Source organism: Papio anubis, chromosome 16 (assembly GCF_008728515.1).
Source record: "Papio anubis isolate 15944 chromosome 16, Panubis1.0, whole genome shotgun sequence".
Lineage (NCBI taxonomy): Eukaryota > Metazoa > Chordata > Mammalia > Primates > Cercopithecidae > Papio > Papio anubis.
The window spans coordinates 42,106,262-42,120,411 of NC_044991.1; positions in this window are offsets into that span (position 1 = coordinate 42,106,262).

Sequence of the window (14,150 nt, forward strand, 5' to 3'; positions counted from 1 at the left end):
GGACTTCACCAGATCACCACATCTGGACAATGAGACATAGACCCCTCACCCAGCATGACTACCAAGTGACCACCTGCTTCCTGTTGAACAACCCCTCTTCCTTGCCCCTCCCTAATTTCTGTTTCATGGCTACATTTCTTCCCTGCTATATAAATCCCTAATTTTAGTCAGTCAGGAAGATGGATTTGAGACTGATCTCCCACTTCCTTTGCTGAAGCATTCAATTAAAGCCTTCTTCCCTAGCAGTATTCATCCCAGTGACTGGCTTTCTGTGCAGTGAGCAACAGGATCTAGACCAAAACCCTGGCATTTCAGTAACAATACTCCTAACCTAGGGCCTCCAAAAAATTTCAGCATGGTCCAGTTTGTATGAATTCAGCGCTGTTAGTCAAAAGGACAATTGTGCTTCAGGTATTAATTCACTGGAACATTTAGTGAACTAACTTCTCAGTTTGGTGCAAGCAGAAAAGGTCCTCCTAGTCCCTCCAATGGCATCATCACCAATGGGGGACAGACTGCCACTGGCCATAGCTGCAGCCAGTGACAGCTTCCCACAAAAGCAAGAGGCCCTGAGGTGTGAGGACACATCTCAGGTGAGGAGAAGTTGCAGCAGGATGTGGGTGGCAGGTCGTGTTCAGGCAGGGAGAGGGGTACCTAGCTTCGTTGCAGCTTCTGTGTCTCCCAAACAGCCAGGCTCACACACATTCTCCTTGATGCTGACAATGCTCACAGCTGTTCAACCTCAAAGGCCTTCTTTCTCAGAGTGTGTACTAAAGCAAGAGTTTATTTTGGTGGAAGTGAAGATCCTTCAAAGGCAGTCTCTCTGAGTAGCTCTTGCCCAGAGACAAATCTATTGAAGTTAAAAGCAGAAGGAAGGAGGAGCTGGACTCTGTAGGGCTTTCCAGCTGCACATGATGCTACTTTTTGACATCAAGTAAGATGCCACATCATCTCCACATGCCACTTTCTTACACACGGGCTGCAATCTTGATGAGCTGGGCAAGGATCCTGATGATGGTTAGAGGTGGCAAGAGATCTATTAGTTTCCCAGAAAACCACAACCATTCTCCCACCAGTGGCCAAGCCTCTTGTTGCATGCTCAAGTCAGGGGAAAAGTCTCCATCTGTTCCAGCAAATCTGCTGGTAAGGCAGTAACCGCTGCAGATGAGGAATGGGCTACAGCCCCTAAGGACTCCAAAGAGCACAACTTTAGCATGTTGTTTTATACCTCCAGAGAGTCTGCACTTCTCAGCGTGCCCAAGACAGGGGGACCAGTTATTTCTTGCGTTTTTTCCTACGTCTGTGGCTGGGAGCAATTACATCACTTTTACTGCCTGGTGACATTCTCCAAGCTCCCAGCAAAAGCACAGGTCATGAGCAGGACAGCATTGCACCTGGCTGGAAACAAAAGAATGTCAGAGCTAGAAGGAGCCTTGAAAACAATCTGGATCCAGGGGCCAATCGGGGGCTAGACAGACATTATAGATGTAAATGGGGAAGACGTGCTCCACCGAAAGAAATTCAGGTTGCATAATAAAACTGTCCACCCAGGCGCGGGACAGAGGCTGACACATACACAGGCTTCAATCTGCCCATGGCCACCATTCCATTTACAATCGAATGTAAAATGATCTCTAAAGGTAAGACCGTCTGAAGGAGGTTCTGACTTATCCAAGTGACAGAGCTAATTGGGACCTGAGTCTCAATGTTCTGTGTTAACTCCAGGCTCCCTGCCACTGCCTGGATTAGAGAAAAACACTGAGTACATCAGTCATGGGTGAGGCAGGAGGTAGAAGTCACACCAGTTATTTTCATAAAGAGAATTTAAAATAATTACAGTGAACTGAAAAGGGGAAAATATACAAAAACTCCAAGTTGTCACAGAGGTTATAACTATGGCAAGCAGCTGCCTCCCTTAGGGCTGGGGGAGCATGGAATTATTAATATGCAGAAACATGGAGGAAAAGCCCCCACAGCATGGAAACTCGGACGCCCCAGGAGGTCTCTGAGCTGTAGAGGGAGTCTTGTGGGGCTGGGACCATGGCCCCTGAAGGGGTGTGCTGGCATCATTGAGGGTCAGGGCACAATGAAACTTGTTGGCAAATGTTGAGAAAGCTGCAAGCTGGACCCAGCTGCTGCTCCTGGCAGGCACTTGCATTGCCTGGGGGAAGAAGTGTGGCTGAAGTGATGCTGACAAGAACAGGAAGTGATCTCTGAGGAAAAGGAAGCAGGCAGGAAGTGCTGCTGGAGGCTGCTCATGGGAACAGACAACAAATACAAAGGAGCAGGTCCCTTCTTCCTCCTCCAGCCCTGTGCTCTCCCTTGAGTACCTGTCTTGGCAGAGCCTACTAGGGACCATCTGGCAAAGCAAGAATCAGCCTTGCAGGTCCCAGCCCCAGCATCCCATAGCAGAGGAGAGAAGGGTGGGTTTGAAGCTGGGAGATATGAGCTTACTAATTGGCACCCTGAGTTTTTGCTTCAGTTGAAGCTGGGACTAACCCTCATCAGCTCTCAGTTGACTCCAGGAGACCCATCTGGAAGCTGTAACCCTCCAAGCCCCACCATAGTTCATCACTGGGCATTCTCAAGCTGTTGCCTGTGCCAGTTGCTGGGCCAGGGACACTGAAGCCTGGGAGTTCCATCTACATGGCCTCTGCCCTCTGGGAGCTTACTCAGCAAGGGCAAAATTTGTCCCTTATGGTGGCCAAAGAGACTGGACACTCTTCTCTTGAAGCAGCAGCCATGGCCATGGGGTCCTGCACAGTGCAGTGTCCATCCTCCCACGTGCATCTTCTGCCCAGACTATACCACGGGCTTGTTTTCCTGAGATTATAAGAATTGTTCAAAGACTGCTTTAGAAAAGGAACCCAAGCATCCTAGGACACCCATTCCTGGACTACGATGATAGTTTCTTCTCTCTTCTTCCCTCCGTGACCAAGAAAGCTGCTTTGGTCACTAAGAAAATGGATCTGGGAGGACTTGCTCTAGTTCCATGGCCATGTGAGGCAGAGCCACGTTGTGGATATGCCCTGTGGGCAAAAGATGAGGGTGTTTCTAGAGCATCCACTGAGGAGTAAGCTCTATGAGTCAGGGCTTTGGGACCCGCAGTTATATGCTGCTGATGAAATGCAGTGGTTTCTTTGCTCTTCTTGCAGCTGTCAACAGCCCTTTACTAATCTGTGTTAGAATCGTCTCTGTTCCCCACAGCCTCAACGTTCAAGGTGGGCAGGTTCATCTCTTCTACCCAAGTGACTTGAAGTGCTACTCACCTGAGAAATAAGTTAGTTCTCTGTGTTTATCCTGAGAAGCAAGGTAAGCTATAACATTCCTGGCTCTGGGCCATGACTTTGACCTTCAGAGACCTGAAGCAGCTGTTTTCCTGACTGTTTTGAGGGTCAGAACTTGTAAATAGCTATTTCCTGAAGATAACTAATATCCCGTAAACAGACATGGGAGGCATAGTTTGGTCTTGCTTTTCCCAGCCTCTGACTGGTTTTTCTGCATGACTACTGTTCTGATGTGAGACCAGCTTGCCAAGCCATGAATCTAAGAGCTGACCTCCCATTTGAGCTTTTCTGCTCACCTATGCCAAAAGTTAGATCAGAGGGGTGGGAGAGGAGGTGGGGGTGGAGAAATTATTTAGGAAATGTGTTCGGAAAGAGAACTGGCCACATCACAAGAAATAATTCTGATGGCATAGAAAAGCCTTCTAGCTCCGGGGCTTGAATGTATCTAAATATTGTAATAAAATCCTCAGGAAATGAAATGAACATTGAGCATTTGCTTAAGGTCTCACCCCTCCACCCAGCCCGCAATGGCTGGGCTGGTGTTTGTCTTCCTCTTGAAATGGATGCTGCCCAGGAAGCTCAAAGAATTTCATTTGTTTTCATTAAATTTCCTAGTATCAATGACAGATGATCAGCTCATGGGTGTGAGGGATGACAAGTAGTTGTGAGTACATCTGATCAAAAAGAAAGCTTCATCTTGTTTGCAGTAAAGGTGCCAGGAGCCGTAATGGTCTCTGCCTGCCATCTGAGAAGTGCACTGTCACAGGCTTATCGGTGGAGACAAGGCAGAACCACAGCTGTGAGTTCAGGGGAACTCAGCTGACAGTGAAGTTTCTTCCACAGGGGCAGTCTGAACAGAGTGAAACATATTTTCAGCGATCTCTGTAACCAGCACCCACTTGGTAGAGAGGGAATAGCAAAATACTGGTGATCCAGAAAATCTGGGCAAGCATTTCGATTCATCTTCCTTTTTCATTACCCTATTAACAAGTCTCTCCTTCCAAATCCGGGTGTCTGAGTTGTGTCCCCTTTTTCTTCTCTGTAAGCAGGAAGGACTGAGAATGGCTGATGTGCCGTCTTTGCACTGCAGTGTTGACGCGTTGTGAACACTGCGAAGTGTCTGTGGAAGCTTGCGGGGCATTGCTGCTTCCTGAGTCCCTCTGTGATATCCTAAGGGAAAGGCAAAGGCAGAGATAATGTTTAACATGAAGATGTTTCAGCTTAAACCTCTCACATGCAGAGACTCCTTCTAAGGTCCCCGAGTGCTCCTGTGAAGACAAGGAAGGAAGCAGCAGTCAGGCCATTCACAGAAGGGTGGGGTGGGGGAGTTCTGCCCCAGCTTGAGGATCCCCCCACCCCTGGTGGGGATGCCACTGAGGCCCCCGGGCTGCTTCCATCACCCACATCAGCTGCACAGTGGCGGGGGCAGGGGGAGAGCAAAGACCTGCCGCAGGACCTGCCCTTACGCTGGAAGCACTCCACACGCTGTGGCATTTCCACTAAGAATCTGTGATGTCAAGGAAATCCTAACATCTATTTTCTCTAAAGAAGATGATGTTATGTCGTTGTCTGGTGCAGAGATGATAAAGAAAATGCAACGAAAGAAAGTGGACAAAGAGCATTAGAGAACTGGGTCAAGCAATACATTCCTGATGATTATTTCATATAATTGCTGTAAGATTCCATTCATAAGACAAACTCGAAAAGGCAAAACCACAGGACAGAAGACAGGTCATTGGTTGCCAGTGGAGCAGTGTGGGGTGCAGCAGGGGAGGGGTTGACTGCAAGGGGCAGCAGGAGGGGATGTTTTGGGGTGAGGATACCATTTTGTATGCGTTTGCCAAAATTCACAGAACCATATGTTAGAAAGGGTGGGTTGTACTGTCTGTGAGTTATTCAGTAATTTTACTCAGTAAAATGTGTCGACTTACTGACTGTGTTCCACACTGTGCCTATTTCTTTCTTTTTTCTTCTTTTTAAAGACAGCTAGCATAGTCCTATGGGGGTCGGGGAAGGTGGGGGGAACAAACAAACTTTAGACACCAAAATCCATGTTGTGAGCTTAGATCCCAGGGCCTGACTAGCATGGGGACATGAATTTGTTCAAGAATCTGTCTCCTCCCACAGCCAGTTAGCACACAGATGGCGGTGACTGTTCCAACATCAGGAGGTGCCCAATAAATATTGTAGATAGGGATGGTGACTTACTCAACACCACACTCTTCCCTCTCTCCTGCTTCCTCCCTCTCTCCTCCTTCTTTCCTCTCCCTGCTTCCTTCCCCTGCCTCATCCCTGTGAGTGTCCAGAATGTTTCCACCATCTCAGGGCTAAAAGAGCATTGGCCCAGATTAGGTCAGCATGATTCTTATAGGAAGAGGGATTCAGAAGGCTTTCGTGTCTGTCCTGCAAGTCTCTAGGAAGACTTTCTAGAGGTAAACACATGAAATTCACGTGAGAACGCAAGGAGGAATTCACCAGAAGATGACAGAAGTGGGGCTCTCCAGACTGGAGTAGAAGGTGAAGGCCACCTGGGTGCGATAGGGCCAGCCGGGGCCACGTGGTGAGGCTGCGGGAGGCGTGAGGGTGACTTGGTGTGTTAGGACCAGCAGGAGGAGTGACGGTGACCTGGTGCATTAGGGCCAGCAGGGGCCATGTGGTGAGGCTGAGGGAGGGCTGGGATGAAGCTGAGGCTGCTGGGGCCAAGTTAGGCAAGCCTGGGCCTAGGGAGTTAGATCCATTCCAGACTCAGTGGGATATCTCATGGCGTTTGACAACCTATCTGGCAGCCTCCTGCTTCCCCGTGCAGGTGGTAAGTTCAGGGAGGACAATACCATATTCCTCTTGTTACTTTGCTTCTCTTAGTTCAGTGCCTGGCATGTTCAAATAAATCGAGTTGGTTCATATGTTCGGGATAGGGAAGGGTGTGTGTGTTTGGGATGGGGAAGGGGTGTGTGTGTTTGGGATGGGGAAGGGGTCGCGTGTGTGTTGGGATGGGAAGGGTGTGTTGTTAGGATAAAGAGAAAAGGTCTTATATATTCGGATGAAGAAAAGTCATTCGGGAAAATTCGGTCGAGAAAAGATATATCTTCGAGATCGAGAAAAGTGCAATAATATTCCGGATCTTGAAAAGTATATCTTCGAGATCGAAAAAGTCTCTTCGATAAAGGTAATATTCCGAGATAAGGGAAAAGTGAATATTCGGATCGAAATTAATATTCGAGATCGAGGTATTCGGATCGAAGCGCAGATATAATATTCAGGATCGAGGAAATTCGGTAAAGGCAATTGTTAAAGATCGAGAAAAACAATATTCGAGATCGAAAGTAATTCGAATCGAGAAACAATATTCGAATCGAAAGTCATAATATTCGTCCGAAAATAATAATATTCGAGATCCGAAATATTCGAGATCAGAAGTATATTCGAATCGGCGTAAATTCCGAAAAATTAATATTCGAATCAGAATATTCGATCGAAAAGTATAAATTCGAAATCGGCGCCTTCGGGCCAGGCATAGATATTCCGGATCGAAAGAGGTATCTTCGGATAAAGGAAAAGGAATGTATTCGGATCGAAAAAGGTGTAATATTCGGATAAGGAAAAAGAATTAATGTTCTGGTCGGGGAAAAGTCTATAATGTTCGGATAAAGGATCGGTTCGGATCAGGGAAAAGTGTTCGGATCGAGAAAGATGGATCAATATTCGGATCGAAAATTAATATTCCGAGATCGAAAGGGAATATTCCGGATCGGAAAGTGGATCGAGAATAATAATATTCGGCGGATCGAGAAAAGGTGTAATTTCAGATCGAGGAAAAAGTTAATAATGTTCCGGATAAAGGTGTCAATTTAGGATGAAAGGTGTAATGGGATGGGGAGAGGGTGTAATATTTAAAATCGAGGAAGTGTATTCACGGATGAAAAGGTGTAATGTTCGGATCGAGGGGAATAATTTAAGGGTCGAGGAAGATGTTCGAGGAAAGGGTCGTGTTAAGATCGGGGAAGAATATTCCGGATCGGAAAAGTATATTCGGTCGAAGATTTTGGGATGGGGAAGGGGTGTGTGTTTGGGATGGGGAAGGGGTGTGTGTGTTTGGGATGGGGAAGGGGTGTGTGTGTTTGGGATGGGGAGGGGTGTGTGTGTTTGGGATGGGGAAGGGGTGTGTGTGTTTGGAACTAGGAATGGTTGCGTATGTTTGGGATGGGGAAGGAGTGGGTTGTGTTTTGGGGTGGGGGTATGATGTCTGATTTCACATTATAAAAAAGGATCCCTCAGGCTGCTACTTCTAAACAGACTTGAGGGCCCACAGTGAATGGAGTGAGAAAAGTAAGGGGCAAAGGTGGCAGGAACTCAGCTGGGGCAGCCTCTTGGGGATGGAAAGTAGGGGTGGGCGTCTGCAGAGGCAGAATCAACAGGATTTCATGGGACGGGCATCAAATGTGATTTCATAGCTCACCAACTTCTAAAACTATAAGCTGTCCTAAATTTATGGCCAATTAATATGTAAAAGTAAAGGAAAAGTCAAGATATTGGTGATTTGCTTCAGCTTAAACAGACTGGAAGAGCTACCCCCAGCCACAGAGTTGGAGAGTTGCTTCCAGGCTCCTAAATGCATTGTTATTTCTTGTTCTAGTAAAAGGCCCAAACAAATGGGAAAGTGGAGATTTATAACTGGAGGCTCCCAGGCACTCCAGATGTGGCGGATGCATGTGCACGTCTGTGGGACATGGAAGAAGAGAGACAGTGGGTTTCAAGGAAGTCTGGAAACTGCACACTGCAGCCAGATGGCCCCAACCTGGGGGACCGTCATGGCACACTGGAGCATGAAATCAGATTTTGGAGGGAGAGGAGGACGTGGTGTGGCAGAGGCCCAGGGAGGGGATTCTCAGCCAGAGGTTTATGGGAAACAAGAGATGGCCTAGGTTTACAAACAACCAAACAGATGTGGGAGAGGGAAGATAAGCACTGGAGCGCCTTAGAGCCGGTTCTTCCCACTGCTCAAGTTCAACTCCTGACACTTGGTCATGCCTCCTATATAACCCAGCATCAAATAAAGACTGAGGTGAGTCAGCCTGTCCCTTTCCTCCTTCCTTCAGTCTATCAGTAGGCTTACAGGCTTAGATTGAGCCCAGGCCCTCTCTGCTTTCTATTCTTTCCCTCCACTGCCCCACCCAGGGACAGATTTCAAAATCCAGGCCCATAGAGTCCCCAAGGACACCACTGACAAAGGCATCCTGGCCAATGAGGGTTTCAGGGGCCTAAGACCTTCTCCCAAAGAGGATAAAGTTAGAAGCTGTATCTATCTATTATATATATAATTTATTATTTACAAGGAATTGGCTTGTGCAATTGTGGGCTGGCTAAGCAAGTTTGATATCCATATAGATCCAATATTCATCAGGTAGCATTAAGCAAGGCAAGTGTGTGGGGCATGAATAGAACTCCACAGACATAAACCTCAAAGCTGTCATCCACAAGTAGAATTCTCTCTCTCTCTTTCTCTCTCTCTCTCTTCTCTCTCTCTCTCTCCTCTCTCTCTGTCTCACAAACACACACACATACACACACACACACGCACACACACCAGTCTTCCTCTTAAGGCCTTCCAAAGACTTTAGCCAGGCCCACCTAAATTTCCAAGATAATTTCCCTTACTTAGCATCAACTGATGACTCTAGGTAAGTTTTAATTACATCAGAAAGATGCCTTCACAGCAACACTGAGTATAATGGTTAAATTTAAGTGTCAACTTGACTGGGTTAAAGAACACCTAAGAATGAGTAAAGCACTGTGTCTGTGAGGATTTCCAGAGGAGTTGCAAGGATGTCAGTGGACTGAGCTGGGGAGATGGCCCTCGGTGTGGGACGGCCGGTCATCCAGTCATCTGGAGACCCAAAGAGAACAAAAAAGGAGAGAAAAGGAGCTTCTCCCTCTCCTGCAGCTGGGACACTCTCCCCTCCTGCCCTGGGACATCAGAACTCCAGGCTCTCTGGTCTTGAGACCCCACGATTTGCACCAGTGGCCCGCAAGTTCTCAGGCCTTTGGCCTCCAACTGAGGGTTCCACCATTGGCTTCCCTGGTTCTGAGGCTTTTGGACTTGAACTGAGCCACTCTGCCAGCATCCCAGGGCCTTCAGCTTGCACATGGCCTGTTGTGGGACTGCTTGGCTTCCATTATTGTGGGAGCCAACTCACTTAATGAATCTCCCCCTCACATATCTTTAGCTGTCTGTCCACCTGTCTCTTTGTCTCCTATTGGTTCTGTCAATCTGGAGAACCCTAATCCACCAAGGTTAGCATTTGATACTAACTGAGGACTGTAGCCTCACCATCAAAAATGCATCATAGAGGCCTGATTTGTAATTCAGAGCTTCCAGACTCCTCAAGCCACTGCTCGATCCACTCCACGCCTAAAAAGGTTCTGAGAGGTATGACTTCTCTGGAGGCCAGTGAACAAGGCTCCTCTGAGGTGCTAGGCAGGCTCTGAGTCTGGGAAGGGGAAGTCGATGGTCTCTAGGTATAGCTCAAGCATGGATGAAAACAGGAACAGCGTCATCCCAAGGCCTTAACAACCAGCTCAGCTCGGTTCCCCACTGGATCATGAGGAATCCGGATTGCTGTGTTAACCCTGCTGAGACACCCTCAGCCTGCTACTCCTTCTCTCAGATCCAGTCTAAGCTGTAAAAGTATCCAACATGATTGGTGGGAACGCTGAACTCCAGAAACGCAGCCCACGGTGAGCCAAGTCCCCCAGTCCAATCCCCTGAGTGAGCTTCCTGAACTAGTATTTTATTTTGTTGAGGTAAAATATACAGACCAGTGTGTATATAATTTACCATCTTTACCAATTTAAAGTGCACAGTTCAGAGGTAATAAATGCATGTATATTGTTGTTTCCCCCTTCATTCCCTTTCCCACCTCACCCATTCCCTTCCCAACCTCTGGTAACCACCAAACTATTCTCTGCCTTTGTGAGATCCACTTTTTTAGCTCCCACATGAGTGAGGATGTGCAATATTTGTGTTTCTGGTCTTGGCTTATTTCACTTAACATAATGGCTTCCAATTCCATCCAACTTGTTGCAAATGACAGGATTTCATTCATTTTATGGCTGAAAAATATTCCACTCTGTTTATACCATATATTCTTTATCCATTCATTCACTGATGGACTCAGGTTGATTCCATATCTTGGCTTTTGTCAACAGTCCTGAAGTAAAGATGGGAGTGCAGATAACTCTTTGATACGCCGATTTCCTTTCTTTTGAATATGTACTCCACAGAAGAATTGGTGGATTATATAGGATAAGCGAGCATTTTAGATACACCACAGAGTGGCTGATCCATCCAGGAACCTGTGCTGAGGATGTGCCTGCGGGACTGAGCGCATAGGAAAATCTAGATTAGCTGGGCCTGAATGAGGTAGGGATGTTGACAGGAAAGGATGCAGATGGTTTTTACTTCAGAAACAATGTAAAGTGCAAGCCGGAAAAAAGTTTGCAACCTATGTGATAAAGAATTACCTTATGTGTAAAGAGCTCTTTCAAATTAATGAAGAGGACGCACAATTCATTTCTAAATTACTTTTCTAAATTCCTTAATTTTTACAGCGACAAAGGATATGAACGTACAGTTAACAAGAAAAGAAATTTAAGTGGCCAACGGACAGGCCAATATATGTTCAACTTTACCAGGAAGTAAAAATTAAAATCAAGTTATTTCTGGACTGCCAGTTGCAATGCCTTGAACTGATAAAAGTTTAAAGATATTTCTGGTACATCACTAGAGAATGCATAGAACAGACAGACCCACTCCTGTAGGAATGTCACTGGTGCCCTCTCTCTAAAGGGACTGTATTTGTCAAAAGCCTTTACAATTTTCATAAGCTTGACTTATCTGTAGATTGTTTGCAACTGTGTCCAGAACAATTCCTCTCATCCTACATGCCCTGATGCCGTGTGATTTTCCGTTCTCCCATCAGACATCCCAGCTTACTTGGAGACTTTCTTTGATAAAATGCAGCAGAAGTGAAGTGTGCAAGTTCTGAAGGGAGGCCTTAAATGACCTGACAGTTTCCACTTTGGCCATCTGGGAATCCTGAGCCACCATGTAGGTCATGGTGAAAATTATATTTTTGGAATTTCTATGGAGGGATCAATATTTATTTCTATAGCCATTTCTGTATTTAAAAAGGAAACCAAGGACATATTGTTTTTCACACTTCTTGATGATTTACTTATGTTCATGAAAAGTTTTCCTAGACTGTGCATGTGTGTGTGTGTGTGTGTGTATCTGTGTTTCTCACATGTAGTGCTGCCATCCCAAAAATGACGACCTTACAATGGATGATCAGCTTCAGCATTATGGATTTAAACACATTATTCTCAAAGCCCTGGATGAATCTGTATTTTCTGTATTTCCGACTGGGGTCCTTATTAGAACATCTTGTCTCCCCAAAATCTGGTGACAAATTTCCTTCGGAAATGCCACATACCATTTTTGTAAATGACTGACTCATTTGCAATGCATAAAATGTAAAAAAAAAAAAAAGTGGAAAAATGCAGTTTTTACCTTAATAAAGAACTCCTACTTTATCACGTATTTTAAAGAAATTTATAATGTTAGCAGTCAAAGATTCCTAAAATATGGGACAAACCTAAGTATCAGTTTTCAGCACTGCAACAGGAATCCTTAGAGGTCTCAGCTAAATTCTTCAAAACTAATACATGCAATTAAGCCTGGAGTTCTGAACGTGGAAAAGTGATTATTCCTAGTACACAGGGAGACCTACTCTGTGGGTCATTTAAGAAAGGGGCACCATCTTCAAAAACCCACCATGGCTGTCCATGGTCAAAAATAAACCATCTCTCTCTCTTTTCTTCTTCTTTTTTTTTTTTTTAAATTAACAAAATGTTTTATAATACTGAAGTTTTGCATAGTTATTGCAGTAGAGGTATATTTTTATCCCCTAATTTTTTCAAATCATTTGGTCATGGAATCTTTCTTTATTTTCAGTTTCTTTGTTTGAGATGGGGAAGGATGGGGAAGCAATTGTGGGTAGACATAAAATCTATTATAATCTCACAGAATATACTCTAGCAATTAAAAGGGGAAAGATTGCAGGATGGAAGGAAGGAAGAGAGGGAGAAAGTAATGAAACAAGGAAGGCTGGTAGGAGATGATATAGGAAGAGGAAAAAATAAAGTCCATAATTTTAATTCATAATTCCAACCCCAAGAATGCTTGGAAATCAGATTTTTTCCCCCCAAGTTTGATAGTCTCATTAGGGAGAAAAACCTGACCAGGAGTGATGTAAGGTTTTAAAAACAATCTCCACATATCCCTCTCATTGAGCATATTTCTATGTTTTGCTGCAGAAATAGTCCTTTTAGATGACAGTGGAGTTTCACTCAGGCCCTGATGAGGTATCACGTAATCTAGGGTCACTGGATCACATTACATTTTCCAAATCTGAAACTCAATGTAAAGTTCTATGGCTTGAAGGGATGTTAAGAAAGGATTGTGGACCTCTTTTGCAGCCATATTTTGTAGAGCTATTTATAACAAGCATGTTCACTGCCTCTCCTATGAAATGTGGAGAGGCCTCCCAGGTTCGTATTGGTGGTCAATACAGTAATAACACACCAGAAACCCAACACTCTTCTAGACACAGGACATGCTTTGAAATGTCTGCTACTGTCTTTCACTCTCCTGTGGCCTTTCCCCACTGCATTCACCTGGTCATTGATGCTTAGGGGTCCCTGAGCTGTATGTGTCCCAAATCCAGATGACAGTGAGCTAAGGCAGAAGCCAATAGTATGTCTCTGTTCATTCCGACTCCTGCAGAAACCTTGGCATGGTTATCACTATGTCAATTCTGCTATGACGGGCTATGCCTTGGCCTGTTTTGTTTTGCTTCATACAGCTTTGATGACTTCCTCTGTGTAAAACATACCTTTTTAAATTAAAAAATTAAAAATTCAGAGGTAGATCTGATGAGACAGCAGCACCCTCCATTGATGGCCTTGGCATTGGTACACAATGTCATGTCCAGTATTGTGACTACAGCTAGGGGAGTTGTTACACATGTTACGAATCTGAGTTTACAATTGTAGGTCATGAGGCTGAAATAGTTATGAATGGACTGGATTTAGCCTGACTGCTGCTGATAAACTCACCCTAGTTTATGATGCTATTGAATGGGGCCAAAGTATTTGGGGGAAGGAATAGGAATGACAATTCTCCAATTTCATGTTTTGTTTGAGCCTTACATTTTTCTTTGAGGATTAGGGGTAAGAGAAGGAGCAGGAAATTGGGAGGAGTCACTGGAGGAATGGAAAGTAATAAACAAAATCAAAATTATTATTTACTCACACTAAAATCCAAGACTTTTAGAGAGATGTCTTTAGGAGTTCGAGGGCTGATAACAAACACTTTGAACTTCTGTGGAAATATGGAGACTGAGCTCAAATGCTGAGAAGGTCTTCAAGTCAAACAAGAAAAATCCCAGGCCGGCTGGGCGCAGTGGCTCAAGCCTGTAATCCCAGCACTTTGGGAGGCAGAGACGGGTGGATCACAAGGTCAGGAGATCGAGACCATCCTGGCTAACACAGTGAAACCCCGTCTCTACTAAAAAAAAAAAAAAATCAAAAAAAAAACTAGCCGGGCAAGGTGACAGGCTCCTGTAGTCCCAGCTACTCGGGAGGCTGAGGCGGGAGAATGGCGGGAACCCGGGAGGCGGAGCTTGCAGTGAGCTGAGATCCGGCCACAGCACTCCAGCCTGGGCGACAGAGCGAGACTCCGTCTCAAAAAAAAAAAAAAAAAAAAAGAAAAAGAAAAATCCCAGGCCAAGACTGAAGAGGGAC